Source organism: Megalops cyprinoides, chromosome 10 (genome assembly GCF_013368585.1).
Source record: "Megalops cyprinoides isolate fMegCyp1 chromosome 10, fMegCyp1.pri, whole genome shotgun sequence".
Classification (NCBI taxonomy): Eukaryota; Metazoa; Chordata; class Actinopteri; order Elopiformes; family Megalopidae; genus Megalops; species Megalops cyprinoides.
This window is the reverse complement of record NC_050592.1, coordinates 31,447,836-31,458,830: the sequence shown is the minus strand read 5'-3', so window position 1 is coordinate 31,458,830 and position 10,995 is coordinate 31,447,836.

Sequence of the window (10,995 nt, the reverse complement as noted above, 5' to 3'; positions counted from 1 at the left end):
TTTCTGGGGGAGTTCCTCGGCGCTCCCGCATGATTTAGTCTGTTGCTGCACAGCAACACGCACGGTTTTCGGAATGGTTATAACACCTCCGTGGTGCTGAAAGGGACAGCTCCAAGATAGCCGGCAGTCACGAATACCTTCGCAAGCGCGGAGAGAGAAGCGCGGGCGATTTCTTGGCTGTTGTATTTTAATATTCTTTAGCAGAAAGGCAGACCACGGAAGAATGGAAAAAAGGGAAAAACTGCAAAATGTGACTGCTTCATGTCATCGCCAGACACAAACGAGCACAATCCTCTTAACATTTGTCACTATTTTGGCAATTCGACGATTTCAGAAGACAGAACTGGGCTTCTGTTCGTGCGATCAAAACTTGAATTGATCGGAAAAGGCTTCATTCGTTTTCATTTTCTTTTGTGTAGAAAATGATTGGAGACAAGATCAGCCCAGACGTACGCGCAAAAAACTTAAGCGGTTGATATTAATCACATTAGAAGTAGTAGCTACGTATATTATGACCGCAGAAACGATGTTTATTTGTGTCTTCCTGTTTGAAAACCAGCATGTTTATTTGAGACATTGATATCGCGGATGCCTTTCATAATACCATCAAAAGAGTCAATGAGCCGTAAAGAAAGCATAAATTATTGACAGGTATAATTGATAACAAATTATTGAGCTCCTAATAAACCCGTTGCAGGAAATTAATCTATCCTATTAGATGCGCCCAGTTTTCCTTAGTATACGACGCACTTATTTCCCAGTGGTACTAGTGATTGTAGTAATGTATTATCTTCGATTTTCCAGACAGGCGATAAGGCTGTCCTTCTCAAAGTGAGAGTTTCATCTTTGGATTATTTTCAAGACTTTTAGGGAATACAGTATTGCTTTTATGTATTATATTATTTCATTTGTCAGCGGATACAATCACAAAAGACATATGCTTTTTTTTTAAAAAAAAATGTATTATTATAATTCATGATGTCAAGCCGTTATCCTGTGGAACATATTGAATTAAAGACAAAAACGGGTATTTACAGTGTGAAATAGAATTGTGTCTAGGTGTTGTACTTATTAATAAACTCAACATTCACATTTTCATTAAAGATTTCATCACACGTGTTATTTCCATTAGAAAGTCTTAGGCTTCATTGAGAGCCTTGTGTGTCCGATTGGTACTGATGAGCATTGGGCAACGTATGTGCGTACTGCTTATGTGTTCAGAGTTATATAAATATAGACCCTCTTTACCTTGAAACTGATACTGCTGATGTACTGTACCTGATTTTTTTTACACATCCAACGGAATCATAGGTGTCCAAAATTATTTGGGTCTGAACTGCAGAGGACATTGCATCACCCACAAGATATTGACTCCCCAGAGCACACATTTTAAATGTGTTTGGTTTCACTGATGAACAGATAACCCCCCGTTAAAGGTGGGCGGCAGTGGGCGGCAGTGTAGCATAGTGGTTAAGGAGCAGGACTCGTAACCGAAAGGTTGCCGGTTCGATCCCCGCTGGGACACTGCTGCTGTACCCTTGGGCAAGGTACTTAACCCACAATTGCCTCAGTAAAATATCCAGCTGTATAAATGGATAACATTGTAAAGAACTGTAACCTATGTAAGTCGCTTTGGATAAAAGCGTCTGCTAAATGAATAAATGTAAATGTAAATGTAAAGGTGGGTGGGTGTCTAGTATACATCATCTTTCTCTGTTACCTTGAGATGCCAAGGTTAGTGACTCAACAACAAGCCAGAGCTCTCTGGCTATCTATCTTCCGCAGGCATGGGGGTTCGCAGACATGGGATGACAGTAATTCCTTCCTCCTCCCAGCCTCAAGGGTTGTCATCTTTGAGGCAGAACATTAAAGTAAATAGCTCCATGATCCAAACAGAAAGCACTTCCATGTCCCCCTGGCTTCACCTTGGCCGCAGGCAAGCTGCAGAACTCACAGGGCTGGTCTGATTTTTTAAAACATGGGCCTTCCAATAAAATCCTGCTGTATCCTTGTCATGTTGCCACGAGGAGTATGCGTAAGACCCTGTGAGACCTGCTGTCCATTTCTTGGGAGTCACAAACAGTGCAAGGTATGTGCTATATGACAAATTAATGATGGATCATTTTCATGCAGACATGGATGGAATCTTTCCCCTCCGTCACAAGAGAGCCATTCCAAGTGACTGGAGATGGGTGTTGGTGAGGTGTTGCTCAGCTTATGGCTGAAGCCAATCATTCTGTCATGCTAATCACGGAGTGTGTGAATAGTGTGACAGGAACAACCTCTGGTGCTCAGTCAGTCTCTGCTCGGCCTGTTTACCGCCACTGCATCACTCGCTCTCATAATCAGAAGGGATTTCAGGGCATAGTAAACACCATCAGAGAATGATCATAGAGAAGATGATTGGACAGTAACTCAGGGTGGAGTAATAGCTCTGAGAGAATGGACACATACATCAGGCGGGATTTCAGGGTGGAGTAAACAATCTCGGAGAAAGGCCACAGAGAAAGTGATCAGGCAGGACAAGTGGAGCACGCTGTCTTAGAAGAAGGCCACAGTGGGGTAAATGTCCCCAACGAATGATCACAGAGGAAGTGATTGGACAGGATTCAGAGTGCTGTAAATGCTCCCCTGGGGCGCGGGAGCTCCTTTTATTTGTGGGGGAGGGACCAAAATGTTGTTTCAAAAATTGAGGGGAACAATCCATATCAAAATGCCTCCTACTGTGTCTGCTAATTTACCGTGCCTGCTCTGTGATGAAGAACATTGATCGACGTGATTCCTGTGACAAAATAATTTACCATACGAATTGTACGTCATCGTTCCCTTTCCTTTTAAAATCTTGGTTAAAGGGCCAACCATTCAGTGAAACCATGTCCGGCTTATTTTAGTCTTGAAAGCCTTGCATCATTTAGTAAGACACGTTAATAAATTAGTCTATAAAATCATTCAGCGGTCTCCGGTTCATATTACGGCCATTCGGTCACCCTTCGGAGAGCTACAGTAACACAGTGAACAAAGTTCCATAAACTGGGACGGGTTGGCTTTTCAAAGCCTGTCTCGTGCTTTGATGGCAATCACTGGGCCTATTCTGGGAAGATCTCAGGCAGCTATCATTAGAATGACAGAGGTCTTATATTCAAGTCTCCGAATGAGGAGAACAACGCTCACAGTATATCTGAACTCGTTTTCTGCACATGAATGGGAAACAATGTGATGTTTGCATAATCGATGTGACAGCGAAGTGCAGCGGTTACATTTTCAAATGAGCCCTCGCCGTATTTCAAGTGGAGAAGTCTGACAGAGGAATCCAGTAATTCGTGAACTGCGGTTTCAAGACCGCGGTGTTTTTAAATCTGGGTCATCCGAGTGCAGCGCTTTCTTGGCAGGAGTTTCCATCTCTCACTCTTACACAAGGCTCAGATTTTGAGGGGGAGATTTCATAAACTGGCACAGGGCATTCAGCGGTAAAACCACGAACGAAATTTCACGTTTTCACAGGGAACTTTACACAGGGAAGTTAGACTACGACAAAGAGGAAATAAACATACTGAGCACAGGGATGATCAATAAATATAATGCGAGGCACACCCTTAACAAATAACTACACATTTATGGAGCTTTCGCAGCAGAATATAATACTGTAGGCCCTGTAACAGCTGACCCCTGTGGTTTTGGCATGAGTGATGTATTTGAAAACTGCATTGGGATTTAAAAGTCGCGACCATAAACCGAACTCAACCTCCAGACGCCTAGTTAAAAAGATTTAAGGGGGTTGAAATAATGCAAGATCTGAAACCAAAAATGAGGAGCTTCAGGTGTAGCCCTTTCATGTGGAGAATAACACCTAGACGGTTTTTGTCATGGTCTCCTATAATTTGATTTTTCCTCGTATTGCCCTCTCTTTTTTAATTGCCTCTCACGCATAAGAGTTGGGAATCACCGCGATTTATCTCCGCTCCTTCATGGGGCTCGAGATGAGATGACTCGGAATCCTATCAGCCGCCGAGAGAGGCAGCTCTTCCTTCCCGCGCCCCTGGAGCGCCCGAGGTGCAGACTTGAGAGAGATTGTGTCTGCGGTGTGCGTGGGAGTCTGAATGTAGACTGCATCTGCCTGCTCTCCATCCATTGTAATGCTGCCTCATCTCTCTCACCCTCTCTCGCTCCTTCTCTCTCCGAGGAGAGAAATCAATCGTCAAAAGGTCAGCAACGTGCCGGCCACATCTGTAACGATCAACATCAGATGGTCATCCCCGCGCTACATCACTAGTTTCCGATTTAACCCGCGGTGTGTCCTGGGAGAGAATTAAACGCCCTGCGATCGGGCTGTTAAGAGCTCGGTGAAAGATTAATGCTGTCAATAAAAGAAAGCCATATGTTGCGCTCTGACAAGCTGCCAATAGCTGACATCATGCAAACCTGAAAGAAGAAGCCAAGGTTGATGAAGAGGCAAAGCAGATGAGAGATTTACTCTGGGTGTGAAAAATCTGTTAAGTCATGCTACTTAAACATAGGGCTGTGAAACTAACCTAAATCCTGTCATTTCTCCTGCTCTCTTTCCTGGTCATGAATAAAAATAATAAGTAGATCTGCGACGGCGTGCTGAGGTCGGCGCAACCTGAAAGCTACAGAGTGTGACACGCAATTAGGACGTTAAATATATGTAATCACTATAACCAATTACACGCATAAATGCCGGTAATAATGGTTCCAATTACGGCCTGATAATGATCTCTGAAATAGACGGTAGAGCCTGGATTGAAGGTAGAGACCCTTTAGTAAATCCGTGTATTAAGACAGGGGTTCCTAATTCCCCTGGAGAGAAGAACACTGGTTATGAAACTACTGTATAAAGAACCTCACGGATAAGCTTACTTTGACTGGCGGAGGAAAACTGTAGGCCCGATTCTATGCACTGGCTTACAGCCACAGTGCATCGACAGTTCAATTTCACACAGGAGGTCTGGCTGCTGTTGGTGAATACGCAGTACGGTTTTTACATTTCAAAAGAGACAACCACACATCTGCGCTGGGCAATTTGCTGATTGTAGCAGGACTGAAAAGCATTCAATCGCGGGACCGTTTAACAGAAGGATGCCGGACACCTGCGTAAAAACAAAGACAACCTGATCATCCGCGGCCAGCTGTGTTCATGTAGATGTGTGTTGCTTGGATGTCAGGGCTCTTTGTTCCTTCATGACTATGATGATCTGATGCATGAGGTTTAATGTATCTCTACAGCACTCTGCCACAAACAGTGAATATATGGAATGGTCCTCCATACAGTTTCAACATTTGTGTCATTAAGATTGCATTTACATACACACAAACACATGCATTGCGGACTCAACCTCATTTACATGTGATAACCACTTAATTAAATGTTATTTATAGTGCATTGTTACAATGAAAATTCACTGAACATAGTGCAACAATATTAAAAAGGCACCAATGCATTGCATCTGTTTCAGTCTAAAAGCAGTGTTTTGGACAGGGGATGGCATGGCTGCCCTGGTCAGGTCAGGAGGGGAACCCTCCATCCTAAAGGTAGCCAGGGCAGGGATTTCATAAGTTTTACAGTGCAGTGATGTTCTAGGGATCTTGTCAGTTGAGGGAGGTAAATAGTAATCACCAGGGGGTGGACCTCAGAACCTGTTGCTCAGAGTGCAGGAAACACAAAGAAAGAGAGAGAGAGAAAAGGAAGAACGAGGGAAGATAGGGTAGTGGTTACAATATAATGATCAGTCATAAGTATATCGGGATGTGTTATCTTCAAATGTTTTTGGTAATACGATACCGCGTTTCTGAAACAGAATTAACGCATTTCGGACAATCCTCAGAGTATACGTTCAAATCAAACCGTCCACCAGATGGCGACACTGTGATTTATCTCATTGTCGTGTTAAAATTGTGCTGCTCTGATGACCTCTGAGAATTTGTGCTTGCAATGAGGAGGAGAGGTGCAGACTACAATAAGCTCTGTCCTTTGTGTTGGGAAAGTAACATCCCGCGGACCATGTCTGAATCTCCCCCGATAGCATTTATTGCTTTATCACAAGTGGCCATACAGTGGGACTACAGGCTATGGCACAGTTTACACTTTGGTTTCCGATCTGCTTATGGAACCAATTCGGCGCTCTGTAATTGTGTTGATGTCTCCCAACATCGGCGTAGTTATATTAAGTAAACTCTCGTCTCTGCCTTAATCCCGGAATGATTTATTTTCCCTTTCGCGAATTTAAATGAGGGTATTTTTACAAGAATGTGATCTCCACACACTCGAGAGCGGCAAACACGCTCACTGCGCTGTGGGTCTGCGCTGTGAGTCTGCACCCGCACGAATTAAACAGCTCGCTGGAACAATTTGAACTCCTCTGCATCCCATCAACCTCTCTTCAAAGCAATCTTCCCACTCCAGAGAGCGCTTGGCAGGCCCGTTAAAACCCTCGCGAAAAGGTAGAACACCTGGCACCGCAAGATCCAATTATTTGGACGGTCTCAAGTACAGAATCAATTTTGGCACATGACACGCACCCGAAAGATATTCAAATGCCTTCGAATGTTGGCCCTGACAATGACAGTCAAACGCCGCTGCACGAATCCTTTGATTTTCACCGCAAACACTGTGTGACGGAGTCTTAATTGGCGCGCACAGGTGTTGAATCTACATTACGTGAGCAACAGTACCCATTTTGAGAATTTTCCCTCGGGCCATGTCCTGCAAGAAACTAAAAAAGAACACGTTGTCGGCGTTAGGGACTGGTTTTTTCGCGTAACATTTTTGCATGATATAAACGTTTTAGTGTTGCCTCTATTCGTTTTTTATTGGAATTATTGCAACAAGCCAGGGAATAAATCTAATCCACATACGTTCTACACCGATGGGCCAAAACATTATGAGCCCTAACAGGTGAACCAAATAACGTTGATCATCTCCAAACAAGGGCACATGTCAAGGTCTGGGTAGATTAGATGGTAAGTGAACAATCAGTTCTCGTAGTCAACATGTTGGATGCAGGAGAAATGGGCAGGAGTAAAGACCTGAGCGACTTTGACAAGGGCCAAATTGTTATGGCCACACAACTGGGTCAAAGCATCTCTGAAACGGCAAGGCTTGGGGGTTGCTCCCAGTCCACAGTGGTGAGTATCTAGACAGTGGTCCGAGGAGGGACAAACCACAAACCAGCAACAGGGTGTTGGGCACCCAAGGCTCATCGATGCACGAGGGCAATGAAGGCTATCCCGTCTGGTCTGAACTGACAGAAGGTCTACTGTGGCACAAGTCACAGAAAATTTTAATGATGGTTACGGGAGGAATGTGTCACAAAACACAGTGCATCGCACCCTGCTGCATATGGGGCTCTGTAGCCGCAGACTGGTCAGAGTGCCCATGATGACCCCTGTCCACCGTCGAAAGTGCCTACAATGGGCACGCGAGCATCGCGAACTGGACCTTGGAGCAGTGGAAGAAGGTCGCCTGGTCCGATGAGTCCCGTTATCTTTTAGATCACATGGATGGCTGTGTACGTGTGCACCATTTACCTGGGGAACTGGTGGCACCAGGATGCACTGTGGGAAGACGACAAGCTGGTGGAGGGAGTGTGATGCTCTGGGAAATGCTCTGCTGGGAAACCCTGGGTCTGGCCGTTCACGTGGACGTCAATTTGACATGTGCCATCTACCTAAACATCGTTGCAGACCAGGTATATCCCTTCATGGCAATGGTATTCCCCGATGACAGTGGCCTCTTTCAGCAGGATAATGCACCCTGCCATACTGCACACATTGTTCGGGAATGGTTTGACGAACATGATGAAGTGTTCAAGGCGTTGCCCTGCCCTGGCATCTGTGGGATGTGCTGGACCGACAAGTCTGATCCACGGCAGCTCCACCTCGCAACTTACAGGACTTGAAGGTTCTGCTGCTAATGTTTTGGTGCCAGATACCACATGACACCTTCAGGGGTCTTGTAGAGTCCATTCTTCGGCAGGTTGGCGCTATTTTCGCAGCACATGGAGGACCAACAGCATATTAGGCAGGTGGTCATAATGTTTTGGCTCATCGTGTGTCTCATCATGTGTCTACTCTGATGCAGTTGTCCATCACTCACTGAATTTTATAACAGGAAAGTTCACTAGCCCATGTGTTTTTGAAAAGCTGTATCAGTTGCTCCTTAGCTGTTAGGAACTCTCGCTAATAACAAAGACAGTCTACGTATTGCTTAGCACCAACAGCGGCATACGCATTTGATGACTTGTTATAATTTCATCTTGAGGGAATACATTGTGATGGGTCCCCCTGGCACGAATATGACATGTTTATTGATGGCGAAGCAGTTACTCGTCGCTCTCACTTCTCCAGAGTACACACATCTTGAGCCTCACGTGAGTCGCGGGCAGCGAATTCTCAGTAACGTGGTGACAAATGCATTCTGAGAATTGTCGAGGGCTGCTAGGCACGCAAGTAAACAACGGTGTGACAAAGCCAATTAGGCTACAGCACAGACCGTTACAGTGCACGTGGAGTACACTAATGCATAAAAAATGCTCTGGGTTTCGTTTTTTGACCGTTTTGTTTCAAGGGGTACATTTGAAGCTATATTCCTTTGAGTGAATGTATTGAATGTATTGTTGTTATGGTGACAATGGACTGGTGTAATTCTGCCACCTTGTTTTACTTTTGATTGCCCGTGCCTCCGTCAGGTTGTAACCACATCTATCATAAATACACAATTAAGCTTTGGGTGAAAGAAAATGATGTCACAAACACACACTCTCTCTCTCGCATACATACGATTCATGCATATACGTGCTCCAGGATCATGATATGTATATTCAGAGGGTTTACATTTTCAACCCACCCTCAATGCGGAGCTGAGCCACCCTAGCTGTAAGTGCCTTGATCAGCCATGGCGTCATTTTTAAGGAGTCATGGCAATTCCTAGCCAACGTACTATGCCAGAAGGCCTTGGCTTTCTGCTGCCTACTCTTAATCATCGCTAGAGTCTCTATTATCGAATGCGCTGTATTGTGAAAAGACAATAGGTCTATCAAAATAAGAATAATTGTCAGAGCACAGGCACGGACTCAAACGCAGACCAAGCGTGTACTCAGGTTCCAAGTGGTTTATTGGAATCGTAGGGCAAGAACAGGCAGGGTCAAAAACCGGGAAGGCAGTCCGACGCAGAATCAACAAGGAGCAGAGATCAAAAACAGGAACAGGTTGGGTCAAACCGGGTAGGCGGGCAAGGATGAGGTCAGAACTCAGGCAGAAGTCAGTACGGGATCAACAACAATAATAAACAATGAATAATCAGGCGGGTACGAAACAGACAAAACCGAGGCGAACTGGCAACAAGACAGAGACAAGCAGGGAATACAAAGGGCTGGGCTGGCGAGGAGATGGGATGCAGGTGTGCAGGCAAGCAGGTGGAGGCGATCGGGAAATCAGGTGGGCGGGGACAGGGCGGAGAGCAGGGCAGTGCTGGAACACATGGGAACTGTAAACAAAATGGACGACACTGACAGACGGGGAAACACCAAAACAACAGCTAGGGGGCCGAAGTACTGACAATAATGAATTGTAAACTGTCCTGTATTTGGAAAGAGAGGGATGGCAAACAGAGAAATGTTAGCTAAACATCATGGGGCAGTTGCTCTGTCATTAGTTTAGCTGCGGTTTAGAGTTTAACACGGTTTTAAACGCGCATGTTGCGGAAGGAGTCACGTGGTTTCTTAAGCCCCATTGCGGTGTCATCGGTACCTGTGGTTTAACCTACTGCTGAGGTTTAGCTTTCAGTTGCTGTGTCTTCAAGAAATGTCGTATCAGCCACTAGAGGTCACTTTTTGTGCGTATTTGCTTAAACCTGACACTGAGGTGGTTTAAGGAGCAACTAAACCATCTCATTTGCAGAATGAGACCTACATCACATCCTACACACAAACTAGTAGTAATGTTTTGTTAATTTCTGCCCCCATATAGGCCTATGTCGTCACTTACTTTGACTGTGTGAAATAAAAGCTATATAGGATTTTTGCGCCGTGCGGCATCGTCAATTTTCAACAAAAAGAAATATATATACACACACAACAAACAATTTAGAACACATTTATTTCACAGCCACTCTTATCCAAAACAAATGTCTATGCACGTCCCTGAGTAATGACAATAACTCAAACACGATCCAGACCAAAATGCTTATAAATCGAGGGTTACAATTAAGTCGTAACTTTAGTTCCCTTTCAGACACTTAGATGACGACAGGATTCAGGAAGGGTCTTATTATTTATTTATTGCAGGGAAATAAACATTATTTTTGGCGGATGTGAAGTCAATTGTAGACCTATAATAAATATATAAGCCTAATAACAATTACAATAGCCTATAATATTTATATTACATCGAGGATCCAACTCCCAAATTATCCTAAATTATGTCATATCAAGTGGCATTCTTGTTAACTCTATGTTCTGGCAGAGAATATCGTTATAGACGGGCTCTGGTTCTGGGTAGATCTCCAACTTCCGGTTTCCAGACAGGTTAGCTGCGAATCAGCTGAACCCGTGCGTGCTGTTACACAGCAATCAGTTTATCTTAACACGCAGCTGCGCGTTAAACTCGTGATACTCCGGTTTAAGTAGTACAGTTGTAAAGCGCAGCTAAGCTATCTGACAGAGCAATTTTCCCCATTTGTTTCGACCTGTTTTCAAGGAATCCAGACTTTTGGTTTAGGCTACTTATATTTGTTTTACCTCTGCAAATCAGGGTGGGCCTGCTGTGTTATGTACTGTGTACAGTGTTTTAACTGCCTTGTCAAACACGATTTACAGGCCAAACAATCACACGTGGGTCGGGGTTTATGTGGCCAACATATTACGCCTTATGCATTACATTGGAACATGATGGGCTTGGCTAACTGTAATTCTAATAAAACAATTACACCATATTCTGCGTTGTGGCTAAAACACTTAGATCATCATGTTATTCCACTGATCA